We start from the raw sequence: 16,254 nt of genomic DNA, 5'->3' as shown, positions 1-16,254 counted from the left end.
CAAGGCCTTTTAGTCATATCTCCTGTCCCAAACCTTTTTAGAAGCGTGTCCTTATTTTTTAATGTTTTTGTCCATTTCGGTAAGTGGGACACTCATGGAAAGCTTGTTACGTATGGGTTTCCACTTAGGTGTGAGGGCCCTGGAACAAAATATTCCATCTTAAGATGACATCAGTTTTCTATTTAAATTGGGTTCTTAGTTTTTCATGGGGGAAGGGTGTAGATGGAGAAGTCTTATTGGACATCTGGACATTCACGAGGACCTATTTCCTTAGCCAAAAAGAACAAGTGAAAAAAACTCTCAAGGAAGCACAAAACCTACATCTATCAAAAGGAAGAAGGCTGTCTTCTGCCTAAAGGTTGTTTAAATTGATGCTTGAGCGTATGAGAGGAGGGAATGTGATGCAACTAATTCGTGTCAGCTAACGGGGCATGTCCCACTAAAAACATCCTGTCCTGCTGCTTCCTTGAGAAGCAGACTCTTGTGGGTTTGGTGTATGGGGTCACCAGAGCCTGTGCCTTTGGTGGAAACCTCAAGGAGCAGGGGGTGCTGTTTGGCAGATGCACTTGAAATGCCTCGACATGGGAGCTAGTGGTAGTAAGAGACATTGATGCCATTCAATGTCTGGCATCGTTTAACTTTAGGGAAGGCACTAACAAAATTAGCTGGCAAGTAGACAGGATTCCCTATGGCAAACCAGCATCTTTCCATGAAACCACCTCTGGAATAAAGTGGCTCGAGATTACCTCCAGTAAAGAAGTTTGCTGTTAGTCTGCCGGCGGCAACGTGCTGTATTACACGTAACGCATACAGGTATGTACCTGTTCAAAGGAAAGCATTGCCTCAGAAATGCTGCTTTTTAGGGAGCAGAACTCTTCACCTGGCGCGGATCCAGGCGCTGTGGCTGCTGCTCTGGGACCTGTTTTGCAGTGACAGTCACCCCGCTCGCTGAATCGACAGCTGGGCTTACCGCTGCGCCGCTCCGAACTGAGAGCACGCCTCACAAAAGCTTCGAAAGAATACGCTTGTTTTCCTGCACCGTTGTTACTTCTCAGCAGGTTTTCTGTTGCTGCTCCCCCCCTTTTTTGTAGCCCTGAAGCTGTTCAGCCTGCAACTGTTTAAAGTTAAGTTTGAGTTATCTTCTTTAAACATCCTTAATGAACGTTCGAAGACTGATGATGTTTGATAAACTGAGAACTTCAACGAGAAATTATTAAATAAGGCTTCTTGTGCTCTCTGGTTCAGCTACGTAATTTGAATGTGACTTCTTTATACTGGAATCAACTGATCAACTTTTAGGTTAAAAAAACAACACCACCCGGGCTTTTTCCGGATAAACACTTAGTTCAAGCCTTCTTTCTAATAATAATTCAAAATTCAATATTCTGCAGATGAATGAGGTGAGGTGTCATCAAGAATCTGGCTAAAAAGGAAAATTACTTGTCCCTTCTGGAGAGTGCTGTAGGGATGAAACGGTGCCAGTTGTGGCATTTAAATGTTTGTCCAGAACTGATATTGTTGCTGAGCTAAACTTTGCTAAACGTGCTGTGAAATATAGATTGTGCCAGCCAAGAATACGCCTGTCTGTTGTGGTGGGGGTTTAAACTAGTTCATTTCAGACCTTAGCAAGCGGCAGCTGAAATACTGCGAAGTGACCTTTGACATAGGGACCCATGAATGCCCCAAGTATGATTTCACTTTCCCCACGTTCTTTGTGAATCTGAATGCTTGTCAAATCAGATGTGTGTTTAGACCTTTTCACTGAATGTGCTTGGAGGGGAAGAACAAAGCCTGGGGTCAACTTGGCATAATCCCTGCGTTTATCTTTATTCTATTATGGGGGCTTGTGGGGGATGGAGTAACTATTCTCTGCGAGGTGAAAGTGCAAGCAGAGTGTAGGTAGGCTATCCGTCTTTCCTTCCAGACTTTCCCAACAGCCCGGCCACTCTCCCGTGATTTACTTGCGTTAACGTACGGCTGACTAGGCAGGCTGCTGCCGGATCCTTGTGATCCGCTGTTTGTGCTGCGCCGAGCCCTTCTGTACCTGCCGCGCCGGCTGGCCGGTGGGAACAAACACCCACGGCTTGTCATGGCAGGAATGGGTGGACCTGTAGCACCTGGTGCTTTGGGGAACGGATGGACCTGAAGCGATCTATAGCATGTGGGGCTTTGTGGAACGGATGGACCTATAGCGCCTGGTGCTTTGTTCTCCCCGGCGGATACGGGAGGGGAAGTAACATGGGTTTCTATACCACAACTTCTCTTGCTTTGGTGCAAATGGTCATCTTATTTTAAGAGATGATCAGCTTAATATGATTTACCGTATGGTACATATATATATATATATATATATAAATATATCTTCTTTTTTTTTGCCTCTGCAGGCTGTTAGTCATCCCCAAGTAAGGAGTGACTAAATCTTTTATTACACATTCAAATTGGGAAAGCCTTTGTCTCTAAGGGCAGAATTGTAGAGTTCGACTAAACTATTGTTACAGACTTTTTTTGCAGTATTTTTAGATTTTACTCCTGTGGTAGATTCACTTCACAATAAAGGATTGTTTCTGCATGGAGCTGGAGTGGTCTGAATCTGTAAACGAGCTATTGTGCGGTGAAGTACAAGTGGGTGGAGGAACTATATGACAAAAGGCCTAGTTACCTTTACAGTTTGTTCGCTGTACCTCATACACTTTGTTTCAGAAGAAAAGCACTATTCAAAGGCTCGAGTGTAAGGAGGCAGTCTTTCACACAAGGCTTGTGGGAAATTTCTCTCCAACTTGTGGGTTTTCAGCTCGTGTCGATTTTACCCTGCACGTTCTGAGACTGCCCCAAACAGCGTAATGCTGCTCTACAGGGGAAGAAAAAACACAAACCACACCTCTTGGGGTGAGCGTTTCCTAATCTGACACTTCGACCAGTATTTTCCGATTTACATGTGCGCTTGTTTAGGGCTCTTCTGTTTACTTTTTTATCAAGCTTTGCAAGTTGATTTTTAAGTGAAGATTTTTTTAAAGGTTTCCAAGATAGGAAGTAGCTTGGCCTCTTTTAATTTTAGAAATTAAAAACAACACTAAGCGACAAGATGTGTTTCTTTCTTTACTAAATCTAGTAAGATTCCAAAAGCATTAGTGTGCTTTTTATTTTTTTAACGAGACTTGGAAACTTGATGTTCTCTGTGCTAAATCTGCCGTTGCCTTTGGTTTCTCCCGTGCATATTTCACTGTTTACTTTCCCTTCTCTTTGCTTAGTGGCTAAGTGCTTAAAATCCCTTCCCTGTGCTCAAAACCAAAGCTGCTTCGCTCGGCACCCGGTTTTCAGACGTGAAGCCCTTTCACACAGCCTTGCAGCTCGGCTGGTGTGCATTAGGGAGAACAGAGTTGCTCAAGTCCACCCGTCAGCGCCGCGGGACGAGGAGGGCCCTGCGGTGCGGCCGAGCAGGCTGCTTTGGCTCCTCCGTGCGCCCTGCTCCTCTGCTGGGCACCAGCAGCACGGAATGGAGTCCTCGTCCTCCCAGCTGACAGCCCAGGAACGGAGATTAACAGGCTCCAGCCCAGCTGAGTAACTCTGACACGAGGAAGCCGAGGACTGGAGCCATGCCCACGTTAGCTGTCGGCGCTGCGGAGGAGGCAGCCTCTGGCAGGAGGGCAGAGCAGGTATTTGGTGTGGGGAGGCAGTCCAGCAGCGTGTCGGTAGCAGCTTTTCTTCCCTGTCAGTGGTGTCCTTTCAAGTCTTGTGTGTGTTGGGGAGAGAAATTTTCAGCCTCCAACCTGCTCAGAGCTACCAATAACTGATTCGGGAGGGTAATTCTGGGGAACTTACTGTAATGATCAACTCTGCTGCTTTAAGGAATAAGTTTGGCCCCGTTGTTAAGTGCTGTCAAGATAATGAGCAAAATTATCTCAGGCTGAGCAGCATGGTTTGTTGTAGTTTGTTTTTTTCTTCTGATTGTTCCCCCTTCCCCTTCCCATCACAGCCTGCCATTCTCTGCTGCTTTGGGTCTTGTATTTCTGTACGTGACCACCCCAAACCTGCTTGTGAAAGCATACTTGTCACTGTGGTGCCTTTGCATGTTTCATTTAGTTGTATAATGTTAATGGCAGCAACGACTTGATCTTAAAGCTCCCTTGTTCTTGTAAGCTGTATATAGAGTATCCACATATAAATATTATATGCCACAACTTTTAACATTTCACACTGTATCAGAACTAAAAAATTCCACCATAGTTAAGTGAAACTGATTCATGTTTTGAGCTCTCTTGGGTGCTTCTAAATACCAGAAACTCCTGAGCTTGTATTAGTCAGAAGTAAAAAGCAATAGTCAAAAGTCCTCTGTTGCAATATTAAGTTCTTGAATTGGTAAATCGAGCCTGCTCTTCTTAAAATGCTATTTATACTTTTATCTACTGCCAGCTTTTCTCCTCTTCCTTCTGCCAACCTCTTCTGTCAAACTATGAAAGTTGCTGTTTTTTTTTCCCCCCTTCTTTCTGTTCACTCTTTCAAGACTGCTCCAGTCTTGATGTCAAAGGTTTCCCAGTAACCCATGCTCCCGCGGCTAGTCCTGTTGGCTGCCAAATCTGGCGTACTCTCCTGGTTTTTGGCTTTTAGTGCTGCGAAGGCAGGATTTGGAGAAGCAGCTCGACCAGCTGGGAGGTGAAAAGGCTGAACCGGGGGAGGAATGTTGAGGGAAACAAACCTGCTATTACGTATCCAGTTGCTAAGTAGTGTGGTATTAGTTGCTCTCGGGGCCTTCCAAAGAAGGTCAGAGTAACTTCTGCCAGCTTCAGGTGGGAAGACGTGCAAGAGAGATGAAGCTGGGGAGGAAACTCGTGGCAGAGCAGGGAACAGTCAATCAAACGTACTTACTAAGCAGCGTTTCTTTAAAGCAATATGAACACTAAGGGAGTAACCAGTCTCTCACTTTTGGAAGATATACAATGCTAAAAACCCCTCGTGGAAACTGCAAAGTATTCTAGCTGCGTGCTGTTGCTGTAACTGAGCAGTTGATCACAAACGCAGTTTAAATAGGCAGCTCCATAATCTAGCACTACCAACAGAAGACAATTCACAAATGTAAACTTTTAACACGGCTGATCTCATATTCCACTTACTGTCCTAAACACAAGTGCCTGGGGGAGTAAATGAACTCTAATGTGCCCTGAAGGCCGTCTGACTCAGAGTAGCTCAGCCCATAAAGGCACGGGCAGAAATGCCCTCAGAGCCCCAGCTCCTTGCAGAACGGGTGACCAGAAGCCTGCCACGTGGGGGTCCTTCGGCTCATCTCTGGCTGCAACTTTCCACGCTGCAGAGATGTCTTAGTAGTTTAGAGAGCCTGCCTTCCTGGGCCTGGAACCTCCGGGCACGAGTCTGTAGTGAGATGTGTGTTTGTAGGAAGCCTCGGTGCCCCGCTGTGGTCTGCAGCTCTTGAAGGATATCGTTGTTGAACTTGCTAGTGGCCAAAACTTTAAATGAAAAGGTTTCCCTTTGTCTGGGGACAGCGGGACTGAGCACTCTGCCACGTCTGGCTACTGACAGCCCCAAGTTCTTGGGCTGAGCTTTCACTAAATGCTGTAATTTGGTTATGTTGTGGCAAGCTTCCATTCTGAAAGTAAAACTAGACGTTATCAGCCTAATCTGTTCGCTTAAGCGACTGGGATCTTATTTAAGTAGCAGCTACCGAAGGCTTAAATAAGCCGACTGAGCTCTGCACTACTAATTGTGGAACACTTTGGGAGGGGTGTTATGTACGTACAATGTTGGCTGCAAGAAAGAAATGTGTAAGTTGTTAAGAGGGAGTAAAAGGCAGTCGAAGTAATTACAAATCCATGTGCTAAGGTTAAATAACAAAAAGGTTGCTGCTGGGAATGACTTGAAAAATGTTGGTGAAGGAAATATAATTCCGTTAAACAAAGGTTTAGAGAAATCTTTATCTCTGATCTTGATGAAATCTTAGTAAAAGTGTGCAAACAACTTTTGAGAGACTTCAGCAAGACAGAATAATGCAGAATCAGTGTCACGTGCTTTAACACTATTTACAGCAATACTTCATTTAACTCCCCCTGCAACAGCTTCTTCAGTTTGTGCTTTCACATCCTGATTTTAATCCTCGATTGAAAATAATTCCTAGCCAAGTTGGCTCGCAACCCAAAGTGGAAAGAGCTAATGTGCCGTACAGAGGGGTGTGCTGGTTGTGCTGGAAGGCTCTGGTCACCCAGACAGCTGGGTGCAGATGGACCAACTGTGACATCTCAGGGGTCAGTAATGTAGCTGTACTTCTGCGCTTCTGTCCTCCTTGAGGTGGACTGATATTGTGGGGCTGAAAGAGAGGAATGTTAGGCTGCATCATTGTTAAACACATGGTCCCAGCATTATTCTGCGGGCAAACAATTGATGCAGTCCTCGGCTCTGTCAATGAGTAGGTCTGTGGAAGGTGCAAGATGTGGAGATGTCCTCTGTGGTTAATTTCTGACTGTTGGGACAGATTAAGAACAATTCGCAGCAGTTCAGGGAAGCAGTACCTTGTTTAGATGTTGTCTCATTGTCATTTCTTAACATGCCTTCATTCAACTTCTCCTGGATTTTGTGGTGTAGGTTGGTTGTTTTTGTTTTGCTTCTTTCTTTATTTTTTTTTCCAGAATGGATTATCTTCTTTCACCCAACCTTTATTTAGCTTTAGTTTTTAAGTCCAGGGCCCTGTACCTAGTAGCTGGTAAAATAAATAAATAATAAAACGTGGCACAATTGTGATGCTAACTTCTTACAAAGAGTAACCCTTGTCAGCCTTTCCCTGCTCCCAGAGCTCATGAATGAAGGATATTTTTGCTGACCAGTTGCGTGCTGGAAATCACTCAGATGTGTTGCTATTTTTAAAGACAACTCTTGTAGGGCAGAATCCCTCCCTTTTTAAGTATATCTAGAAACCATTCGCTTTTCATGCAAACTGAAACTTGCATGGAACATAGGTGAAGAATTTGACTGGTGCTCCGTGAGCAGGCTTTCTTACCCTCACTCTTCTTTTATCATGACAGTCCTAGTCTGGAAAACCTTTTCTTTAAAGGACCGTTCTCCCAGCAGTTGCTTACAGCATGTGTACGTTTGGCCTATCAGCATGCCTATGTACTTTGGCCGTATAAGCTGTAGGGTTGGCTCACAGACTGACACCTAAATTTAGATGCCAGGGTGTGAGCTCATTGCCTGTGCTCCCGTTATAGTCTGCGGAGACCGAGTCAGTGGACCTGAAGAGCTGCTCAGCTGATTAAATGCAGGTATCTACCTTAGCATGAGCAGAATTGTCCTTTAGAGACCGTTGATTACAGGAGGAACTTGGGCAGCTGGTTGATTCATAAATTCCTAAATCTAGATTTTATCTGTGAACTATATCCCACTGTAATGCTGTTTTTATCTCTAACAGTTGAAAAACTGACATTCTCTTTTCTGCTGTCCTACTTTCTCTTAAAAATGAGAAATTGAAGCTCCTGAATCTAAAAACTCAATATTGAACACAGGTATCTGTCTGAATGCATTCTCTAGTAGACTCTGAAGTGTCTTTCGGTTCCCTGGGACTGAGAGGTATCTCAGTTGAGATGGGCAGTGGGCATCCTTCTGTCCCCTTACCCTCCGTACCTCCCTGCAGGACATCTCCGTGTTGATCTGTAGCCGGACCCATCTGACTCGAGTGACGCTTCTGCTGTCTTAAAACAGAAAGTGAATGAGCTTCTTGTGGTCACTGTGCTGACTTCGAGTCGTGTTAGGAAGCAGCAGTGGAGTTGTTTTTATTCTGTTCAGTTGCACGTGCTATCTGTTGATCGCAACTAGCTCTGACTTAACGTGCTCCTTTCTGGTGAAATTAGGATTTCTGTTTGCTTCCGTAAATAAGGCTTTCCTGCAGAACTGATGAGCTCAACTGAAACTGGTGTGTGGTGTTTTGGAGGGGGGAGAGGTTTGGTAATAGGAAGAGCTGCTTTAAGCGCGAGATACCGCTGAAGAACCAGGAAAGCTCTTTAAATAGCAGGGCGTTTTTTCAGAGCAATGGCCTTGAGTTCAGTGTGGTCAGAGTAATTGCTAGTTGTTTTAGATCAAGGAAGGGTCAATTGCATAACTGAGCAACTGAGACACAAAAGTGTCTTTTTCTTACTCCCTCTTTTCTTCATATTATAAGGATATTCCTCTTTTAAAAAAGGTTATTTTATAGCCAGAAAGCATCTCTCTGGCTACGCAGGCAGCTTGGACTTTGCTGTGTCCTCAATATTGAGAGTGCTTGCTAACCACAGGCTGCGTTCTGCACTTAATTAGTGAAGTGGCCGGGGGAGGACAAAAACCTGAAGGATGATGCTTAAACAAATAAATGGCTTTAGTTAAGTCCTTCACACTGTGCAAAGCTCCCGTAGAAATTCCTCCATCTTTATGCTCATACTGTAAAGTGTTTTTACAGCCTTTGAAACTTTATGGAGATGAAGAGACTTGGGTTAGAACAGGAGTCATCTGTAGCCCTGCAGTAAATTAGCGGAGCACCGTACGCGGTAGGTGTCCTGTAGGAATTCAGCCTGTAACTGTCAGGTGGAACATTTCAGGTTCTCAGGTCAAGTGATGGGGTTGTACGGATGCCTCAAACAGGTGCAGCGTTGGCACTGTAATTAGCTGTAATTCCCTTTTCTCTCAAACCTCATGCTTTTTTCTTAAATATTTTGTTTGCCATGCGGCATGACCAGTACCTTTGTGCTTCCTTCCCATCACTGCTTCCTTCCCAGCACTGTATCCGAGAAGTATCCATCAACTCTCAAACAGCATTGTGTATCTGTTTCTTGTTTTGCAGCTTTTATTTGGGAATTCTCAGGTGATTTTAAAATCAAATTGTGCAGAACTGTGTTAGAAGTTGCATGGTCACTTCTCCAAATAGCAACTGAAGAGAGCTGTGGTTTTGCTACATGGACTAGCAATGTATTAATCCGTTCCTGTAGAAATCAAATCTTTTAAAGCTGTACAAGATCGGTTTGTCACCACATTTCTTCAATGTTCTGAAAACGTGATGTTTGACTGAAAGAGTTAGTGTTCTCTTCTGATCCTGGTATGTTTGTGTATATTTTAAGACATTGTTTGGAAATACCTTTAAAAAAAAAAAAAGCTGTTCCAAATACACCAATATCCTTTGGAAGCATAAGTCCATATATACCATATTTCATAAGTTTAGCTATCAATTAAAAGAAACTGGTGGCCTGGAAGTAATTTGTCCAATATGTAGCATTAAATAAATGAGACTATCTGCTCAGAAGGAGCACTAGCTTTTCCTATTGACCTTTGAGGGATCTTGGTCTTGAATAGCTACCTTCAGCTAGAGTGTAACTGCAAAAAGCTAAATGGTAGATTTTTTCAGACTGTAGTTGCACACTCATGGTGATATGTGCATAGCTTTAAAAAGAGTGATCCTGAAAGCTCGTAAAGTCATCAAATGGTTTGGGTTGGAAGGGACCTGAAAGCCCATCTAATTCCACCCTCCTGCCATGGGCAGGGACACCTCCCACCAGATCAGGATGCTCAAAGCCCCATCCAGCCTGGCCTTGAACACCTCCAGGGATGGGGCAGCCACAGCTTCTCTGGGCAGCCTGGGCCAGAGCCTCACCACCCTTGTGGTTAATTTCTTCCTAATGTCTAATCTAAATCTCCCCTCTTTTAGTTTAAAGCTATTCCTTCTTGTCCTGTCACTACAGTCCCTGACACAGTCCCTCCCCAGCTTTCCTGTAGGCCCCTTTAGGTACTGGCAGGCGGCTGTAAGGTCTGCTCAGGGCCTTCTCTTCTCCAGGCTGAACAACCCCAACTCCCTCAGCCTGTCTTTGTGGGAAAGACGCTGAGGTTTGTGGTGGCTAAGTGATGGTGAGTGACCAGGATCCTCAGAAATGGATCCTTGTTTCTTAGCAGGAAAACCCTAAGGAAGTGGTGCTGTGTCGCGTATGTCACTCCTGAAGATCACACCCAGAATATCATCTCTGCTTCTTGTGCCAGCTCTTCAGGGTGCTTGCCAGCTTAGTGCGATATTCAGGGAAGGCTTTGTGTTTGTATGTATTATTTAAAAAACAAACAAACAAGACCTCACATAAAAATTGTAGTAAAGCTATTAGCGCTGAGAATAAATAAGTGTAGTTTGTTTACCCAAAAGAGGGGTAGGAAGTGATGCGGGAAGTGTGATAGCTCAAAGGAAGGAAGATCTGAAAGCTGAAGTCGGGTCGCTCTAGCAGGTGAGGGTGTGCGTGTGTATGCATACACACGCAGTGCTTCTCGGCACTTCTTGTAGCATTACTTCTGCTTCTGTGTGCTGGATCTTGAAAGACACTTTAGAATCAGACAATTTACTGAAGTTTTTTTTTTTTAAACGAAAAAGGAAAAGAAAAAAGAAAGCTCCATAACTTCAGTTGTCCTCCATTCTTTCCTTACACCTCTCCAATCACCTCCTTTCCACCTCAGTTTTCCCCAGCAGACAAATTGGGAAATACATTAATAGATAATTCTTAATTCTTTTTTCCATTTTTCAGTTGTCTGTGGTGTCTGAAGTGTGGTCGGAGGCTGTCTGGGTTCTTTAGGTAACACGAGGAGAACAGCAAGTAAAACTTCTACTCACGCAGAAGTGTCGAGTATTTGCGTTACTTATCTGTTCAAATATTGGAGCTCTGAGTCTGGAGTAACGCACCTGGCCATGCTTTCTCCGGGGATTAGATGCTGCCAGCTTCACTTTCTCGGTCGCATGTGCAGCAGACGACTCACACTAAGCTGATGCTCTCGGTCTACACCTGGAATCTCAAATTTCTTTCCAACCAGATTGTTGTATTGGAAAGAAAAAATAAATATTCTCGCTGTACGGTTCTTAGGGCAATGTACTGGTCACTCTTGGTTGCTTAAAAACCCAGCAAGGAAGGGATGTATAGTTAATGTCCCTCTGTTAAAAGGTATATATAATGTATTCATTTTCCTTAAGATGTTTAGGTATGTGTTTTAAAGCCAGCTTTAAATGTGACAAGCTGTTGACTGGAGGGGAAGGGGAAAAACATACGTTGCTGATACAGCAGATTTTGTTTTCTGCTGTTTATTCAGTGTATAACTGATCCAGGTGATCAGCACATGAGCAGGAATCAAACAATCCACCTTTTAATTGCTGCCATTACCAAGATAAGACACGAAACTGCAGCCTATAGCACTATGCAGCTCTAAAACTTGTGTTTAAAAAGAAACAAACCACCCCTCGCATTGGCTAGGTGCTGCGTTTCCCAGAAGGGAAGAACAGCAGTTGCTGTGCTTCAGACATGCCAGCACGGAGAAGGGGAGTGTGCTGGCAGCTAGCATCCTTCCAGCTCCAACTGCCGGCTCTTTTGCTAAGTGATGATCCTGCAAAGTCATATTTTCTCCCCTTCCTCTCCTGAATGTAGTCACCTATGCCTGTTGCTAGTGCAGGTAGCGGGCAGCGTATGATGGAGGTGGCCGGGGGCGCCAGGTGCTGCAGTGCAGTAGATGGAGCACGTTTGCTTTTCCTCGGAGCTGGTGTTTTGCTGAACGTGTGCGCTCCTCAACTGCACAGCCCATGTTTCAGCATACCCGAGGCCTTCTGGAAGCACAGCCCGACCTGACCCCATAACTGCGTGGCTGGCAGATGGCACCGGCGATGGCCAGGAGCGACTCTGTAACACGGCCAGTCCTTGGCCCCTTCCCTTGTCTGGGGATGCCGTGCGGTGATGGTGACACTGTGTGGGACTACTCCCCGTGGATCAGCTGCTGCTTTACTGCATACAAACCAAGAACGTCTCGTAGCTTTGGTTAATAACATCCTTCTGTAAATGAGAGAGAATTTGGGGGAGGGCGAGTTACCTGGTGAGGGATGCTGCCCACATGCAAGAACATCAGCCCTTTGTAACTCTTCTCTGATACCTGCAATTTCAGTTGTTGGTTGTATCTCCACAAATTTTACTTTGCCACAAGAAGCAGTTACCCTTACTTTGAGGAAAATCTAGTTCTTTACTAACTTTATAAACCCTTGAAAATAAAAGGTTTACTTGAGGTCTGGCCTGTCTTGCACAATGTACATCACAGGCTTTCCCTGACTACTCTTGTTTCAGCCGGAGCATCTCCCCATAAAGCAGTATATCCTACATGAAATCTTCACTTCCCAAAGAGCGTGCCATTACCTTCCCATTAAAAAAAAAAAAAAAGGCCATCTGAACAGTGTAAATCAAAAATATCTTCAAGTTGTGGATGTTGTTGGGCTTTTTTAATGCGTTTGACCTTTCCCAAGTATAAGGACATAAATGATAGGAAAATTTTTTGGTGTTCAAGTTGATTGGACTTACTCCTTCTGTTGCCCAGTGTGATTCTTCCGGTGTCCTTTTGTTGCAATAGCGTGTAACAGTAGCTGAACTCAGTGCTAGTGGTCTCTGTTGGTATGTCTCTGTAGCATCGAGATGTTGCTAGAAGAACTCAATGCAACTTTAGACTGAGCTGCATTCATTTCTCATGAGTTCACTAAATAGTTCCTTGTGTCTTTTTTTCTCTCCCACTTCTTGCATTGTTGCTATGCACCTTCACTGGTTTTCTCTGTAGAGTGCAAAGACACTGAAAGGTGCATATTGCTTGGTGGGGGCAAGTGGACCTGCATGGTATTTTTTTATTTTCTCCCCTCCTTTCTTTCTCTCATCCTCTTCCCCTTCCCCCTTCCAAAAAAAAACACCACACACACACAGCCTGGAGCATTCAGGTTTAGCAGTGGTATAAACTTAATTTCTGGTGAAGTGGGAAAAAGCTTCTGCCAGCTATGCAAATGTGGAAGATCTGCGTGAAGTGCTAAATGTGATGAATATACCAGTATACACAAATAGGAAATTCAGCTTTGTTTTAGGACAGTGCTCTGCTCAGGAGTTAAGCCTGTAACATTCTGGGTAGATAGATAATAATCTAACAATTAGTAGTAGTAGATGATAGTCTGTAGTCTAGCAGTCATAACCATGTGGAATTGTATATTCGTGCATGAAGGGCTGGGGACAGGGATGTCCGTACTAAATAGCTGCTTGCATGTGAACTACATAAGTCCTTCTCATTGCTTTGAACAGGTTAGCAAAGTGTATGTTTTTTTTAAAGTAGAATATAAAGTTGCTTACAAACTCAGTATTTTAGTAGGTTCCTTGCTGCCAAGTAAAACAGCAAGTTACTGCTGCTGTGGAATCAAGATTAAAAGAAAAACAAAACAACCAACTAACAAGTCTTGGTAACAGATAGGCATCTCTTGTCCTCCACCTGGATTCGTTTCCAGTGACATTATCGTACCCGTCAGTGACTTCCTTTCAAGTATGTTGAGTGAGTTTTGGCAAACAAAAACCTCTGCTGTCGTGTCTGCTGGTGCCTGGACTTTTGGTTGCTGTCTTCTGGTGGCTGCCCTGAACCGCCAGTAGGGCAGTTACATGATAAGGAACCATTTAAGAGCAGCTTGGTCTGCACTTAAGTTAATAGAGCTGTACAGTCAAGTGAAGCAGCTTCAAATGAGATCACCAGGTTTTTGGGTAGTTTTGAAACATTTCTGAGGAGTAAATTCTGAAAAAGCCCTGTAAGGATTCATTTAGTTATTTATTTATGCTTAGCAATGCTTTTTGATAGCCTGAGCATTTTCGTAGAGTAGAACGCAGGCAACTGTCAGATGTGGTTTGGAAAGTTAATAGATATTAAGGGAGAGGGAAAAGGGGGGAAAAAGTTTTATTCAGGTTAAGAATTTTATCTTAAAACTATTAGTGCTATCTTATATACAGCCCCCTTTGTAACTAGTATAAGCAGCATGGAACAAATACAGTTTTTGCCCCAAGCTTAAAATGTGTAGGAATTTGCAAAAAGTATTATGATGAGTACTTCTGTAGCTTTGAGTTCGTGCAAGAAACACCCCAATTTAAAATGTGGTTGGGACAGATGAAGCAAACTATTGCAAAGATGTCCGACGCTCTGTTTTGCAGCTCATTTTCAGGCAAAATGTGTGGTATTTAGCTGGTGGTAAGAAATTGTTCAGACTCCAATTTAGGGTTTCAGAATCGAGGTGTTTACATTTAGAAATAAATGTCACTGGTATTAGTTTTGCTATTTCTGATTCCAGGTTGCCACATGCTATTGTTATATTAACAAATAGCACAGCCAACAAAATATATTAGGTATGGCAAGAGGTGCTATTAAATGCTTCCATGTTATCCGTGGAGGTGAATCACAGAAGACAAGCTCAGCTTGGGTTCCAAAATGGAGAACACAGTTTTGCTGTTGTGCTTCCAGGGCTCCAAACCTGAAAGCTGTCACCTTGTTGAATTAGCTACTTTTGCAGGGTTGCAGTGCAGCTCGCTAACAAATCATGTTTGAAGTGACCGAACTTCTCAAAATGTTGTGATGCTCCTACATTGTTGCACTATATAAACACTTCGTGCTGTCTCCTTCCCATCCTCCTGCTCTCTCTCTGTAGTGAGATTGGCAAAATCAGTAACTGTCTGCTATGGTACTCTGCCTTTGCATATTCTCAGATGAGAGGGCTATGGCAGTGTTAATTACAATGTCGAAAAGCTGATCTGGTTCTATTTTGGCAGTTCTGTAGAATTTGCATGGATACTTTTTCTGCATAAACAAAAGGTACCAAAGGGCTGCACTTTCAGGATGATGCTAGTCCGGACATGGGTGGCCTCAGATGTTTTCTGCTCTTCCCCCAGCTTATTCCACTTTCACGGATGTTAGTGGAGAGGGGAGAGAGAACAGCCTGGAAGCAAGGTTGTGTATGCTTTAGCTGTTGAACTCTTGAGGTGGAGAGATGATACTTAGCCTTATCTTGAGTGGATGCTTCTGTGGTTCTTTTGTTGTGCTCTGACTGCTTTTAATGGAGTGCTTAGCAATTTGGGCCAAACTTTCTGCACAGGAATGTCCTCAGAAGCCAAGTTCTGTCATTTGCTTCTGTTATTTAAGCTCAGACCTTTCCGTTAGAAATAAGGTAAGCAATTCCAAGAGTAGCTATGTCCCAAGCTGAGGGTCATTTTCTACAGATAACGGCTTGGTCTTGTCAAGACATCCTCCTTTTTGGGGAATCTTGGAACTAATGTTCGGCAAGATCAGGAAATCATACACTGACATTCGTATTTCAAGTGACTGCATAACATCACTTGGACAATATGAAATAAAGAGTTGGTAGAACAGTCAATAAATCCAATATCCAGAATCTCTTGCTATGTACCTCTGTGTCTTGGTGTTGTCTGTCTATTTCCATAAGCTTTAGGGTTTCAAATAAGTTTGTATTCTGAAGACTTTTGTATAGAAGACTTTTGTGTAGTGCAGTAAGCTCTGTCTTTCAGGCATTAGGTCACTGCTGTATTTAGACAAAAAGCTTTGAAACACTGCCACCTGCTCACAAGTTGCTTTATAAAGTGAGTATTTCATATTTACATACAGAGATCTAAACAGATATATATATATATGTATATACACACACATAGCCTATTCTTGCAGTATGTAGTACCTAATACAATAAACTTGGAATTCAGTCAGGATTCCTGTAGTTCATCTAGGAATGGTCAAATTCAGAGACACTGAGTACACACGTTCAGTTTCCTCATTCCTGTAATGTTGCAATATCTGTGAATTGCACGTTCTGAAACTTCTTGGCCTTTTTCAGGGTATGGAAGTCTCCATGGATGACTTCTCCTTAACTGTAATGTACTAATTGCTTTTTTTCTCCCACAGTGTCTGGCCTAGAGGTAGAAAATGTCCTTATGCTGATACCAAAGTATTTATTGTAAAGCACCTGTCCACTGTCCTGTGTGAAACAGTGGTTGTTTTGGTAAAGCTTTTGGTGTCATCTCTCACAAATGTCATCTCTGTTCTGGTAATATAAAGGCTTATTCTGTATATGAATTCTTGTACATGTTAAATATTTTTGAATAGGAAAAGACTCCTGCTGTTCTTTGAAATTAACTCATTCTAAGTGCACCATTTAGAAAAGACGAAGTCTGGTAGAGTGGAAGCATTTAAATGTGAAGCACAGAGCTTGTCTGTGGAGCTGAGGATGGTGGAAGCAGTGGCCTGTGTGATGGAAGTGATGGAAGCTCTGGCCTTCTGTTGTCATGTCCCAAAGCACTACTGCGCTTGAAAGTCAGACACCGAAGCCAAGATGCTAAAATCTTCTTGTGGTTCCAGTGGTTCCAGCTGTGTTGGTGAGAGGTACGCCAGTGTGACTTGTGACTGACACGGCTGTGGCAGTAAAAGTTCCCGAGATGA

General features: G+C 43.5%; 1 protein-coding gene across 6 annotated transcripts in view; it reads left to right on the top strand.

The window, feature by feature from the left end:
* Window positions 1–16,254, top strand: part of ZEB1 (zinc finger E-box binding homeobox 1) — a 129,107-nt gene that overhangs the window by 16,865 nt on the left and 95,988 nt on the right. Inside the window, exon 1 of one of the 6 annotated variants that reach the window (XM_035545188.2) lies at window positions 3,255–3,653. The exons of 4 other annotated variants lie outside the window; for them this stretch is intronic. The gene's annotated coding sequence lies outside the window, so the exon portion shown is untranslated. Of the gene's footprint in view, window positions 1–3,254; window positions 3,654–16,254 lie in introns of those variants that run through there. One more of the 6 variants, XM_035545191.2, reaches the window with a different exon arrangement.

This window comes from Cygnus atratus, chromosome 2, assembly GCF_013377495.2.
Source record: "Cygnus atratus isolate AKBS03 ecotype Queensland, Australia chromosome 2, CAtr_DNAZoo_HiC_assembly, whole genome shotgun sequence".
Classification (NCBI taxonomy): Eukaryota; Metazoa; Chordata; class Aves; order Anseriformes; family Anatidae; genus Cygnus; species Cygnus atratus.
The sequence above is the reverse complement of the archived record's forward strand: the minus strand, read 5'-3'. Positions and strand labels throughout refer to the sequence as shown.